This window comes from Chiloscyllium plagiosum, unplaced genomic scaffold (assembly GCF_037043375.1).
Source record: "Chiloscyllium plagiosum isolate Xiang-an unplaced genomic scaffold, Cpla_swu_hap1 HiC_scaffold_2, whole genome shotgun sequence".
NCBI lineage: Eukaryota > Metazoa > Chordata > Chondrichthyes > Orectolobiformes > Hemiscylliidae > Chiloscyllium > Chiloscyllium plagiosum.
The window spans coordinates 93,259,580-93,272,794 of NW_028270140.1; the positions used below are offsets into that span (position 1 = coordinate 93,259,580).

Genomic DNA, 13,215 nt, shown 5'->3' on the forward strand with positions numbered 1-13,215 from the left:
GAAGGACTCACCAATACATATATTGAAAAACTGCTTCAATTTATTTAACTAAAACTGCACAAGATTATTTGTCTAGGCAAACAACCATATCTGATGGTAAAAAGGGAACAAATTCACCAACCAGTGACAGGGACACATCTAAGTTACAGTACTTTTTTAATAATTGGATTACATTGTGACAAAAGTTTGATTTATTCTGTAGCCATCCTGATTCAAAAGACTTATTTCTCTTTGCCAGAAAAAAGTCAGTAGATGACAAAACAAATGGTAAACAAATTTGTGTTTATTAAGAACACAACAGATGTAAGAAATGCACTTCTAACACTTGGTGATTGCAACAGTGGGGCTTAAATTTTAAATGATATAAAAAAGATAATTGAATTATTAATCCTGTTCACATCACTAAACAAATCCACCAGTACAAATTCTGCTCCACACCACTAAACGAATCCACCAGTACAAATTCTGTTCCGCCCACTTCGTCGGTAGGCATGTGATTTCCTGGACAAGACAAACAAAAACAGTATGTAAAGATTCGGAGCAGTTTAAGAAATTCATTGGAGATGATTGAACAAGATTCAGATATTCATAATGATTCAAATTTCTCCAACCCTTTTATAACAAGTCCTCCATTTGTATGAATATATATATTTGTCAAAGCTTCAGCAGCATCTTTATGTTTGTTTGCAATCCAATCCCGAATAAGTTTTTGCTTATTTTCATGTTTGATATCTAGGAAATGATTTGCAGCAGCAAATATATCATAGATCAATGTTTTCTCACCAGCTGTGCAAAGAGAGTTGCTTCAAAGTTATGGAGAGTTCTGCAACTGATGGCTTGTAACGTATTAGGCACTTGGTCAACAACTGTTCGTATTGATTTGGAGATGCCAGTGTTGGACTGGGGTATACAAAGTAAAAAAAATCACACAACACCAGGTTATAGTCCAACAGGTTTATTGTGGAGAATAAGATTGTAAGACACATCACACTGTAAACTTTTGCTATAAATTCTGTAACTGAAATTATATAATGAAAAAGACCCGGATTGTTGTTAAGTCTCTCATCTTTTAGAATGACCATGTTGGTCATTCTAAACATAGTCATTCTAAATGATGAAAGACTTAACAAACAATACGGGTCTTTTTCAATATATAATTTCAGTCACATCAGACTATAAACATTTGCTATAATTTCTTCACAATCACCTGATGAAGGAGCAGTGCTCCAAAATCTAGTGCTTCCAAATACACTTGTTGGACTATAACCTGGTATTGTGTGATTTTTAACTCTTAGTATGCGACAGTTCTATTATCCAAGCAGTGAGTGAGTGAGTGATGATCAGAGTGGTGCTGGAAATGCACAGCCGGTCAGGCAGCATCCGAGGAGCAAGAAAATCGACGTTTAGGGCAAAATTCCTTCATCAGGATCACAACGATAAAGTTTAACATGGTCTACGAGTTAAGCAATACGCATAGAGACCAGGACCCGGGTATACAATTTTTAAGAGAAAACGGCACAAAAAAAAACACTCAGATCTGCGAGAATATGTGGAAATAGAAAAGAGAATGAATGTTTCGAATCCAGACTGATTCTTCAAAAGTTTCAGCATCCACAGTACTTTGCTTTCATTCGAGTATGAAAAGTTATCGGCGAAAGATATACCTGTATTTCAAGAGATCACGCTGAAAATATAGAAAAACAAGGTCAGACGAAACAAATGTGATCCAAAACTAATAAACACAATAAATACAATGTACAGAGACAGGTTCTGCAGAGGACCGGTGGGGGGCAGGGGTGATGAATATAAATGCAGAAACATAACAACAGGAGAAAGGAGAGAGATTGATAAAAGGCCAGACTGATCTCAGATCACAGAACACTAACAGCTGTGCGCTCCTCCTGCTCTCCGCCACCAAGTTTCTCACCTTCCCATAACAGACGGTCACCAGTATTTAAAACAAAATCTTTCCTAAGGCGACGTTAACAAGGTAGATCCAATTACACCTGTTGGACAATAACCCAGTGTTGTGTGATTTTTAACTTTGTACACCCCAGTCGCACACCGACGTCTCCGGAGCCAGGCAGATCCCCGAGATCTCCTCTCGGTCGCTGATCCGATGAAAAGGCGGGTTCACTGAGTGACGTTAACTGATCACCGCCAATGAGCCGCGCGGATGGCGCGAGCCGGCCTCTCAGTTGAAGAACGAGGCCTTGTACTGCCGGAAGGTCTGCCTCAGTTTATATTCACTATATTTTTTCCAATAAGTAAGAACCGTTTATAATTACGAAAAAACGCGCGCACACAAACACACAAGAATGATGACACCTCTGTGTTTAAGTATGCAAACGTGTGAAGGCGGTAGGGAGGAACAGTCGCCGGTAGGCAGCACGTTTCTTCCTGTTATTTACAGTTTCAGAGACAAACACTGGGCAGCTGAGGCCTTGTTTGAAATGAGTATGTGTGAAGCTGAATGTTGGAGCTGGAATTTAGGAACTCGGAAATACTGTTGCAGTTCTTGTGCCACATTGGGCCAGTAGAGGACGAGAACTCTTAACAGGAAGCAATATAAGTGGTTCTGCGTACTGAAATATTATGGGGACATTAAAGATTGATAATTTTGTTTTTAATATTGTATTCAATTTTTAGTCAATAATTACAGATTGTTTCATCAAACATTTCTCTTAATGTAATATCCATTGCGATTTGAATAAAAATGCCCTCTGACATTTCTCAGCATTATAACAAGTGAATAACGAAAATGTACAAGATGTACAATCTCAGCTGCATTAAATCTATAATGTGTATGCATTTTGAGTTTTATTAAATGTTAAAAGGGCAATTTGAAATATTTTGTCATTGCATCTGTGATTGCTCAGTGTGCAGTAGTTACATATTAAATTCAAATTTATTACAGTTCTATGAAATGTTTATGTTAGATAATAATTGGTTTCCAATTCTGCAATTTTCATTATTATTTACAAATGCAGTGTTTGTAGCTCAGAAGTGTAATGGTTTAGTTCTCTATGGATGAGAGGTGTCATTTGAAGTTGCACTGACATTTCATGGTGTACTATTCCATCAGAAAATCAGTAATTTCACACAGGAAAGTGCAAAACAAGTAGAACTAAATTATTTTTATTTTGAAAGATCTGTGCAACATCACAAGGCTCAAGTCGATCAGGAATGATGTTTTGTGGTTAGAACTACCTTTTTAAAGTTTATTGATACATGCTTATAGGGGTGACTTCATGTAAATAATTCTATCAAAATGTTTGAAAAGGATAGTGCTCTAATTAGTTCAGAAAACTAATACTCTTGTAAGTACAATTTATGCAGGTGAATTGTAAGTGGGGGAAAAAAAACATCCAGAAGCACATTAGAGTTAAGAAAATATATGCAAAATCGAGGAGGAGATATTTGTGAAGGGCACCAATCTGCTTGGTGAGATATATTGAGTCTAGGAGGAGGGCATAATATCTGCGGTACAAATTAAGGATGAGGATGTGCATCGTAGAATGTTTTTGGTGGAACAAAGACTGGATGAAGTTAATAGAATGAATAAAATTGTTAAATTAGAATAATTGGAGATGCGGAGTCAGTGTTGGGCATTAAGATGGGTATATTGTTCATGGTGAATGATTGGATATGGGTAGTGAGTTTGTGAACTGTGTACTGGCAAGTTTCTGGGATGGAAGGCTCACGATTAATTGATTGTAAAGCTGAGATGAAGATTTCAGTAGCAGACAAGTCTTAAGAAAGAGGAGGAGGATGAGGCTTTTCTGCCCATTGAGCCTACTATGCTATTTAGTAAGATAATGGCTGGCCTGATTGTGACTTTAACTCCACTTTTCTGCTTGTCCCTGTTACCTTTGAATCCCTTGTCAACCAAAAATCTAACTGAACCTTGAAAATGTAAAATGACATTTCTCCATTACTCTGTGGAGGAGAATTTCAAAAATTTATGATCTCTGTGAGAAGAAATTCCTTCTCATCTCTCATTTTAATGGGCGATCTCTTATTTTTAAAATCTATCACCTAGTTCTAATTTCCCCCACAAGAGGAAGCATTCTTCCAGCAGCAACAGTATACATCCCCCTTAGAATCTTATGTATTTAAATAATATTATCACTTATTCACTCCAATGAGTATCAGCCCAATTGTTCATCCTTTCTTCATAAGTCAAGCCATTCATCCCAGAAACCAGTCAAGTAAGCCTTCTCTGAACTGCTATTGCAAGAGCAACTCCTGCTAGAGTAAGGAAATAAAAACTCTTCACAGTACTTAAGCTGCAGACTCGCCAATGCCCTGTTGCAGTAAAATTCCTTACTTTTACACACCAACACCTTACAATAAAAGCTGACATCCAATTTACCTTCATAATTGCCTCCACCATTGAAGATAGGTGGAGAAATGCTTTAGCTTTGTTTGCTAGTCTGTTTATAAACAATATATCTCAGAAACGACTGAATTATTTTAACAAAACTTGATACACAGAGAGAGTAAGCACAAGGAAGAGCTGATTATATTCAGATTGGAGGGAAGGAAAACTGGTAACAAGAAGTTATTTGGTGTAGCTTTAGGCTACCTTTTTGGATTAAGTGAGACCCAGATCTTTGTAGTACAACAGTCTGTATAGTGTTTCTCAATTTAAATAATATTCTATTTCTCTTTTCTTACCGCCAAATGAATAACCTCAACTTTTCCTGCATTATTCTCGAGCTGTCAAACATTTTGCCACCTGATGTCACCAAGATGTATCCCTGTGCAGATCCTTCATCTTCTTCTCAGAATTTATTCTCCTATCTTTCCATGTACTAAGTCATCCAATACTTGCAAATAGTTGAGTTCCACCTCTGATCTTTGTGGCCCTCCAGCATGACAGCTTGCCAACCTGAAAGTGACTCATACTTTTCAGATTCTCTGTTAGTTAGCCAATACTCTAAAAACATTAATATATCACCCCAAGCAAAATGAATTTTTATCTTGTGGCAAGCTATCAAATGACGTTCTGTAGTGATTGTTTTAAGCTCTCTTTCATCTCCTGCTTTTCTGCAAATCTTGGGGTACTATTTGTGTCTTTCACTGGGCTGAGTAGATAGGATGTAATTGAAAAGTAAAAAGCTGTAGACAGTCTTTCTGCTGAAGAGCATCTGGGTTGACAAATTCAATTGTCAGTCAGACATGCCAATAAGGATGGGAAAATTGTGTTTCAACTGAAAGTAATGGCAGTCAAGCACAAAATAGACAAGGAAGATGTCAAGTTTGTGGCAGACTGAAAAGTGGCTCCAGTCTGCCCATTATTTAGTTGGAATGAGTGCATGTGTTTCCACGAAAATGTGGTGGATGCCCAGTCTTATCATGCTTGATGGAGAGAGGTATAACATTGATGTCATTCGTGTATCTGTGAAAGCTGATCAAATATCTGAGGATTATGACGCCAATGGACGATATGGACTAAACTGAATCCAAGAATGAAACTGAGGGAGATTCTGCAAGTAGTAGTGCAGAGAAAGTCATCAATGTAGATGTTCTATCAACAATTGCATAGGAAAAAGGAGCTGGATGGTGTTGAGATGTTGGAAGAAGATGGTGCGTGGATGTAAAACATTTCGGGAAGAAAATGCAACCCTGGTCATTTAAAAAAAGTGTATTCATTTTGATTGGTGTGGGGACTAAAGTCAGATTCGAACAATTGAAACAGAATTTTTGGAGATGGGCAAGATGACAATATAAACAGATGGTATATGGACCTTTCAGAATGAAGATTGAGATCAGGCATTTAGTTACTAATGACATCCTGATGATTGTGGTTTTACGAAGACAGGGATGATAATTAGAGTCATAGAGATGTACAGCACGGAACAGACCCTTCGGTCCAATTCATCCATGCCGACCAGAGATCCTAAATTAATCTAGTCCCATTTGACAGAATTTGGTCCATATCCCCCTCAACCCTTTCTATTCATATACCCATCCGGATGCCTCTTAACTGTTGTCATTGTACTAGCCTGCACCACTTCCTCTGGCAGCTCATTCCATACATGCACTACCCTTTGTGTGAAAAGATTGCTTCTTAGGTCCCTCTTAAATCTTTGCCCTGCCACCCTAAATCTACTTCCTCTAGTTCAGGACTCTCCTAACCCAGGGAAAAGACCTAGGCTATTTATCCTATCCATGCACCTCATGATTATATTTACCTCTATAAGGTCACCCTCAGCCTTCAATGTTCCAGGGAAAAAAAAACCCAGTCTATTCAGCCTCTCCCTACATTGTTTTGAAAAGCTAGATAACTGGATTTTGGAATAATTTAGAATGTCAGCTGGCATGCATGGGTCAACAAGGACAGTGTCGTTGTTGGGAAATTAATAAAAGTGAAATTCAAGTTGCAGGTGTGTGTTGTGGATACGATCAACTTAGTATGTGTGTGAGAAACTAATAAGGTGGGCATGCTGGGCTATGCGAGGAAGTAGAGAGCATTTGTTTTATGGAGCAAATTGGTTATAGAGGATGAATCTAGCATTGTTTTCCTTCGCAGACGATCCTTTTGCCTTGAGTTGTTTTTGCAGAAGGAAGTGAGGTTCCATAGACCTTCATGTGTTTTTGGGGTTGGGGAGGGGTAGATATGATAATAGATGGGAAATCTAATTTGTCTGTAAAATATGCTTATTAACTTAATTAAATGTGATATTGATCCTTGAAAGTGGAATGAGAAAGAATTAACACTTTATTCAGTGCAAAAGTACTGATTTATATTTGAGTTAAATTTATGTGGTTAAAGTCGGCTGATCGAATGCAAGTGACTCATCTTGGATCTGGATAAAAATTTGTTATAACATGGTTTTCGAACATCACTGTATTGCTTGATGTTAGTGTAATGGTTTTCAGTCGAGCGAATAGATATAAACATACTAGGGGAGCCTTTCCCTGTTCCATGCCGTGTTGAGATAATCCCAGCATATGGTTGCTATATCCTCTAACAGGGATGAAGGAAAACTTGATAAGGGATGCATCAGAAAAGAGCTAGATGTCTTTTAACCTTCTGGTTGTCAGCTTTAGGGCAAGTTTGTGCATTGGAGAGTGTGTTTAACAAATCAACAAAAACATGTTCACGTCATTTTGAATTACACATCTATGTTGCTGTCAAATGGCTCAAGCTGACTTTCTTTATATGGTCTTGTTTTTTGCTAAATTCTGATTGCTTTTTAATGAGCAATTTCAAAAGGCAAATTATATTTTACTTCGTAGTAATATAAAGAACAAATTGTAAATTTAGTTGGAGCATAGAATGGGAATAGTCTATTTAATCCCTTTACTGTTCTTCAGTTGAATGAGATCTATGGCTGAACTCCATGTACCTGACTTCATTGCCCCATTTCCTTCAATGCTTTTATTTAACAAAACTATTAATTCTTTTGAGTTTATGAATTGACCTGGTCTTTCATTTGAGAGTTTCAAATGCCTGCCACCTTTTGCCCATTGCAATTTTTCTTAACTCTACTAGTAGACCCTTAGAATAATTACAGCATTAGAGGAATTCGTATCTTTGCTGGTTCTCTGCAAGAGCAACTGCCTGCCTTTTTTCTTAACATCCCTTAATTTATTTTCACTTTCACATGATTATCCATTTCTGTGGTAGGAAGAAAAAAAAAATTTCATGCTGTTGATAAAAGGAGAGGAGGAGTGAGTAGAACATTTGGTGAGCCTGCCCAAAGAGAGTACCAATGGTAGGAAATGAGAGATTGGGATGTAAAATAGATAATCACTAGATAGAATGACTACGAAGGTATAGAAATGAGGAAGGACGACTGTGATGTAATTGAATATATTAGCATTGAAACAGAGGTATCAGTGGCTTTAGTAAGCTTGAAACTGGATAAATCCTTAGGCCCAGATGAGATGTATCCCAGTCACTGGAAAGCAGGAGAGGAAGATTGCAGGGTTTTGACATTAATGTTAAAATCCTCTCTGGCCACAGGAGGTGTGCCCTCAAGATATTCAATCAGAATGATAGCTAATGTGGGGCATTATTCAAGAATGGTGGTAGGGAATAAACCAGGAAGCTACAGGTCAGTGAGCCTACATCACTGATAGAAAATCTATTGCATTCTGAGGGACAGAATTGACCTCCACTGGAGAGTCAGATATTCGTAAAGGAAAGTCAACATGGCTTTGTTAGGGGCGATCATGTCGAATAAATTTGATTGAATTTTTTGAGGAGCTGACTTGGCATGTGGATGAGGGCAGTTGATGTAGGCCTATATGGACTTCACTAAGGCTTTTGACAAAATTTTGCATGGAGCTAAGAGACTGAGGAATCTAGGGCAGTTTGGGAAATAAGGTCCAAAACTGACTTTATGGCAAAAAGCAGAGTTCATGGTTGAAGGGTGTTTTGTGATTGGAAGTCTGTGTCTAGTGGCATACTGCAGGGTTTTGTGCTAGATTTCCTGTCGTTTGTCAGAGGTATGATCAGTAAGTTCGCAAGTTACATAAAAATTGGTGTTGTGGTAAATAGTGATCAGGAAAGCCTTAGACTATAGGATGGTCTGGTCAGATAAGCTGTACAGCAGCAAATGGAACTGAATCCTGAAAAGTGCAAGGTGATGCATTCTGGGAGGACTAACAGGGTAAGGAAGTATATGTTGAATGGAGCAGGCCTAGGATGTATAAGAGGGTCAGAGCAATCTTACTGTGCAGTTCCATAGATCCTTTGAATGCAGAAAGATGGGTAGATAATTTGGCTCAGAAGGAATATGGAATACTTGCCTTTATTCGTCAAGGTGTGGGGGTGCTGTTGTTGGACTGAGTGGATAAAGTTTAAAAATCGCGCAACACCAGGTTATAATCCAACAGGTTATTTGGAAGTACAAGCTTTCGGAGCAGTGCTCCTTTGGCAGGTATAAAGCTTTTACTTCCAAATAAACCTGTTGGACTAATACCTGGTGTTGTGATTTTTAACTTTTATTCATTAAGGCATTGAATATAAGAGCAAAGAGATTATGACATAGTTGTATATAATGGTAGGTAGGCCTCTGCTGGAATATTGTGAAGTTCTGGTTGGTATAAAATGAGAAGGATGTGATTGCAGTCGAGAGGATGCAGAAGATGTTGCGTGGGCTGGTGTGATTTGGCTATGGAGAAAGGCTTGATAGATTGGTGTTGTTTTCTTCAGATCGAAGGCTGAGGGAACACCAGATTCAGGTGTGCTAAGTTATGGGGGGTGGAGATAAGGTATTTTGAGAAAAGCTTTTCTCTTTCGAAGAGGGACCAAGAACCACAGTATACAGTTTCATTGTAAGGAGCAGGAGGTTTAGAGGGGATTTGAGAGAAAGGATTTTAATTGGGGTACTGGGTATCTATGATTCACTGCTTAAAAGGATGGTCGAGGCAGAAACCCTCAAGATATTAAACGAGCATTTAGATAAGCAGTTGAAATGCCACAGCATGCAAGGTTGTGGACCTTGCTGAAAAATCAGATTTTAATAGGTAGGTGCTCGCTTCCTGATGTGGATATAATGAGCAGCAGGGCATTTTTCCAGTGTATAAAAACTTTATGACTCTATATAACTTCAGATCTCCTTTACGTTTAGAGACTAAATGCAGACTAGGTGACCACTTTGTGGAACACTTCTGCTTTGCCTGGAAGAACGACCCTGATCTACCAGTTGCTTGCTATTTCAATAAACCATCTTGTTCCATGCCAACATTTCTGTCTATGGCCTGTGTCAGTGGACCAATGAAGCTCAATGCAAGTTGGAGGAAGACCAACTCATTTTCCGCTTCGGCACTTTACAACCTCCAGGACTTGATATGAGTTCAGCAACTTTGGAACACTGTCTTCCATTTTGATTGTCACCACACCCATGTCTTGTTTGTGTTTTAGTTTACCTATCTCCTTTGGAGAAGTAAAATCTGCTCTTCTTACCTATTCTGTACCATAACAATGTTGTTGAGACTTAACTGCATTTTGAAATGGCTTAAGAAGTTTACAGACAATTAGAAATTTCAACAAACATTGGTCTTGCTCGTTGTTCTCAAATACTGCGATAAAATAAAACTTTCAGAGAACGATGGTCTCTATCCTCTTCTTCATTTCATCTTTGCTTGTGAGAACAGTCTCAACTTTGCTAATCTATCCACAAGCCTGATTTCCCTGGAACTATCCCAAAATTCCAGAATTACTTCATTAAAGAATTTGAGTTTGTCGGTCATATTTGAGGGAATTGAATTCACATTTCAGGATCATTAGTCCAGCCTCCAGATTGTTGGTGAAGTAACATAAATATCGTGTTGAGAAAGTTCTATTTTTTAAACTATATCTCCAGTCTGGACTCCCAACCAGCACAAATGGTTTCTGTCTATCCTTTCTGTTTTCCATACTATATTAAAATCTTTAATCAAATTGCCCCTTAACCTTTTAAATTCCAAGTTATAAAATGCAAGTTTGTATAATTTCTAGTAACTTAACCCTGTGGTGTTCAGGTGTCATTCTTGAACAGCACTTTCTCATAGGCCAGTACTTCTTTTCCAATGTTTACTGTTCATTCCAACTTGTTAGTTGTGACCTAAACTGGGGTTTGTATAGCTGTTGCATGACTTCTGCCTTCATTTTATTCCCATTCTCTACCTGGACTAGCATTTCTTCAGCCTTTTTGATTATTTCATGCAACTGCTTATGACATTTTAACAATAATCAAAGGTCAGATTCTTTACTGTCCTTTAGATAATGGTGACAAAATTATATGGAGAAGTGGTTTATGTATATTATGTCAAGTATTCTTGTGGATATGTTCCTCTTATGCTATTTTTGTTATTGACTTCTTAGAACAGGCAGCATCAGCATATTGGGATTGGTTGCAACTTTTAAGAATAATGCACTTTAAATTAAAATTTTGCTCTGGAAGTATATTTCTGGATTGCACTTCCAGATTTTTAACATTGGAGCAGAACTTGATGATGCATTTTCTGTTAAATGACAGAATTAAAATTTAAAACTGAGGGGTCAAGTTATACTGACAGTTGTTTAAGATGCAATTTTAGATTCTTAACTGCCTAACGTATTAGGCATGATATCTTTACAGCTATTTATCTGTTCAGCTACTCCCTCGTATCCTCCCTTTATGTCCTTTTCCTCCTTTATTGTGCTTCAACCTGTCTCTCTCAAGTGTGTCGACTTGAGTGTATACATTGCACAAATGGGTCAGCCGTCACTCCCCTTTTCCAAATCTATGCATCACTTATAAATTTGGAGAACTGAAGTATAAATTGCATGTCTTCACTGGTAAACATCTTCGTAAAAGCCTCTCTTCCGCCTTTCACCACTTCACTAATACCTGTGAGGAAGGTTTCTGTTGCTCCACCTCTTCCCTTTACCCTTCTTTCTGGGTCCCCTCTACTCTAATTCCGACAGATTGCCTTTCCTTTCTCTTGCATATCTTCTGATCCTTTTTGAACTCATCTTATCCACTGATCGACAGTGTGCATGTACCCTGATTCCAGAATAGAGTGGTGCTGGAAAAGCACAGCAGTTCAGGCAGCAGCTGAGGAGCAGGAAAATCAACGTTTTGGGCAAAAGCCCTTCATCAGGAATACAGGGCACCCTTCAGGCACTCTGCCTGTATTCCTGACGAAGGGCTTTTGCCCAAAACATTGATTTTCCTGCTCCATGCTGCCTGAACAGCTGTGCTTTTCCAGCACCACTCTATTCCGGAATCTGGTTTCCAGCACCTGCAGTCATTGTTTTTACCAACATGTACCCTGATGATAGCGAATCCAATCTTTCTTGACACCTCTGGTGCTTCTGTGTTGTTGTTCTGTATGCTTGATTTAGAAATATTTGTGTTGCGTATTGCAAAGACCAAACCCATCATTTCCTGTCACTGCCATAAAATCTATCCCTGCCACTAATACCTTGGCATTGTATTTGATCCTGAACTGACCAGATCCCTATCTCTCCTCTCATTAAGACTCCACTCTGTGACATTGTCCACCTCTGTCCCTACCTTAAACACCTCTTTCAGTCCACTCCCTTCTTGACTTAGGTTGCCCTTTGTAAAGTTAAATTCTGTCCAAATATGTACTCCTTATGCCAGGGATCCCTCTCTCTATCCGAGGCTTTGCTCACCCATATTGGCTTCATGGTCTGCATGTGTTGTGATACAAGTTTGTCAACTAAATAGTATCAATACTTTAAAAATTGCACAAATTAGCTGTTGGTAATTGCACATAAATCTGAAGTGAACCCAGGAGCAGTTAGTTCTTTCCCACTTTTCTGGTGTGTAAAGCACATGATGTTTTTAATTCACTTTGAGAGATGTGGGTATCGCTAGCTGGCTAGCATTAATTGCCACTCCCTAGTTGCCCTTGAGAAGGTAGTGGTGAGCTGCCTTCTTGAACAGTGGCAGTCCACCTGCTGTGAGTTGACAATGCCATTAGGGAGGGAGTTCCACGATTTTGATCCAGCACTAGTAAAGGAACATCAGTATATTTCCAAATCAAGATGATGAGTGGTTTGGGGAGGAACTTCAAGGTGGTAATCCTCCCATATATTTGCTGCCCTTCTCCTTTTAGGTGGAAGCGGTCGTGGGTTTGGAAGGTGCTGTCTGAGGATCTTTGGTGAATTTCTGTGTGCATTTTGCAGATGGTACACACTGCTGCTCCTGAACACCAGTAGCGGAGGAAGTAGACACTTATGGATGTAGTGCCAATCAAGTGGGCTGCTTTGTCCTGGGTGATGTCAAGCTTCTTGAGTGTTATTGATGCTGTTTTCATCCAGACAGGTGGGGAGTATTCCATCACACTTCTGACTTGTGCCTTTTGGATAGTGGATAGACTTTGGGGGGGGTCAGGAGGTGAGTAGTAGTATTCTGAGCCTCTCACCTGCTTTATAGCCACTGTCTTAATGTAGTGAGTCCAGTTGAGTTTCTGGTCAATGATAACCCCCAGGATGTTGAAAGTGGGGGATTTAGTGATGGTAACACCATTGAATATCAATGGGCAGTGGTTAGATTGTCTCTCATTGGTGATAGCCATACCCTGGCATTTGTGTGGTGTGAATGTTAGTTGCCACTCGTCAGGCAAAGCTTGGATATTGTCCAGCTCATGTTGCATTTGGACATGGATTCCTTCAGTGCCTGAGGAATTGCAAAGGGTGCTGAACATTGTACAATCATCAGCGAACATCCCCACTTTTGATAATATGATGGAGGGACAGTC

At 38.9% G+C, this 13,215-nt stretch overlaps 1 protein-coding gene and 1 long non-coding RNA gene across 5 annotated transcripts in view; one reads left to right on the forward strand and one right to left on the reverse strand.

Annotated features, from left to right (window-relative positions):
• Nucleotides 1-265: 265 nt before the first annotated feature.
• Nucleotides 266-2,067, reverse strand: LOC122560102 (uncharacterized). 2 transcript variants are annotated; one of them, XR_015760862.1, is made up of 3 exons: nt 1,928-2,067; nt 784-1,684; nt 266-501 (listed from the first exon to the last, which is right to left on the reverse strand). It is a non-coding gene; the product is annotated as an uncharacterized LOC122560102 (long non-coding RNA). The 2 variants fall into 2 exon arrangements; XR_006314638.2 differs by lacking the exon at nt 784-1,684 and having other exon boundaries at nt 1,928-2,065.
• A 24-nt stretch (nt 2,068-2,091) lies between these two features.
• Nucleotides 2,092-13,215, forward strand: part of fbxl17 (F-box and leucine-rich repeat protein 17) — a 791,762-nt gene continuing 780,638 nt past the window's right edge. The window contains exon 1 of one of the 3 annotated variants that reach the window (XM_043710307.2): nt 2,092-2,228. The gene's annotated coding sequence lies outside the window, so the exon portion shown is untranslated. Of the gene's footprint in view, nt 2,382-13,215 lie in introns of all 3 variants that reach the window. The other 2 variants (XM_043710291.2, XM_043710299.2) reach the window with 2 other exon arrangements.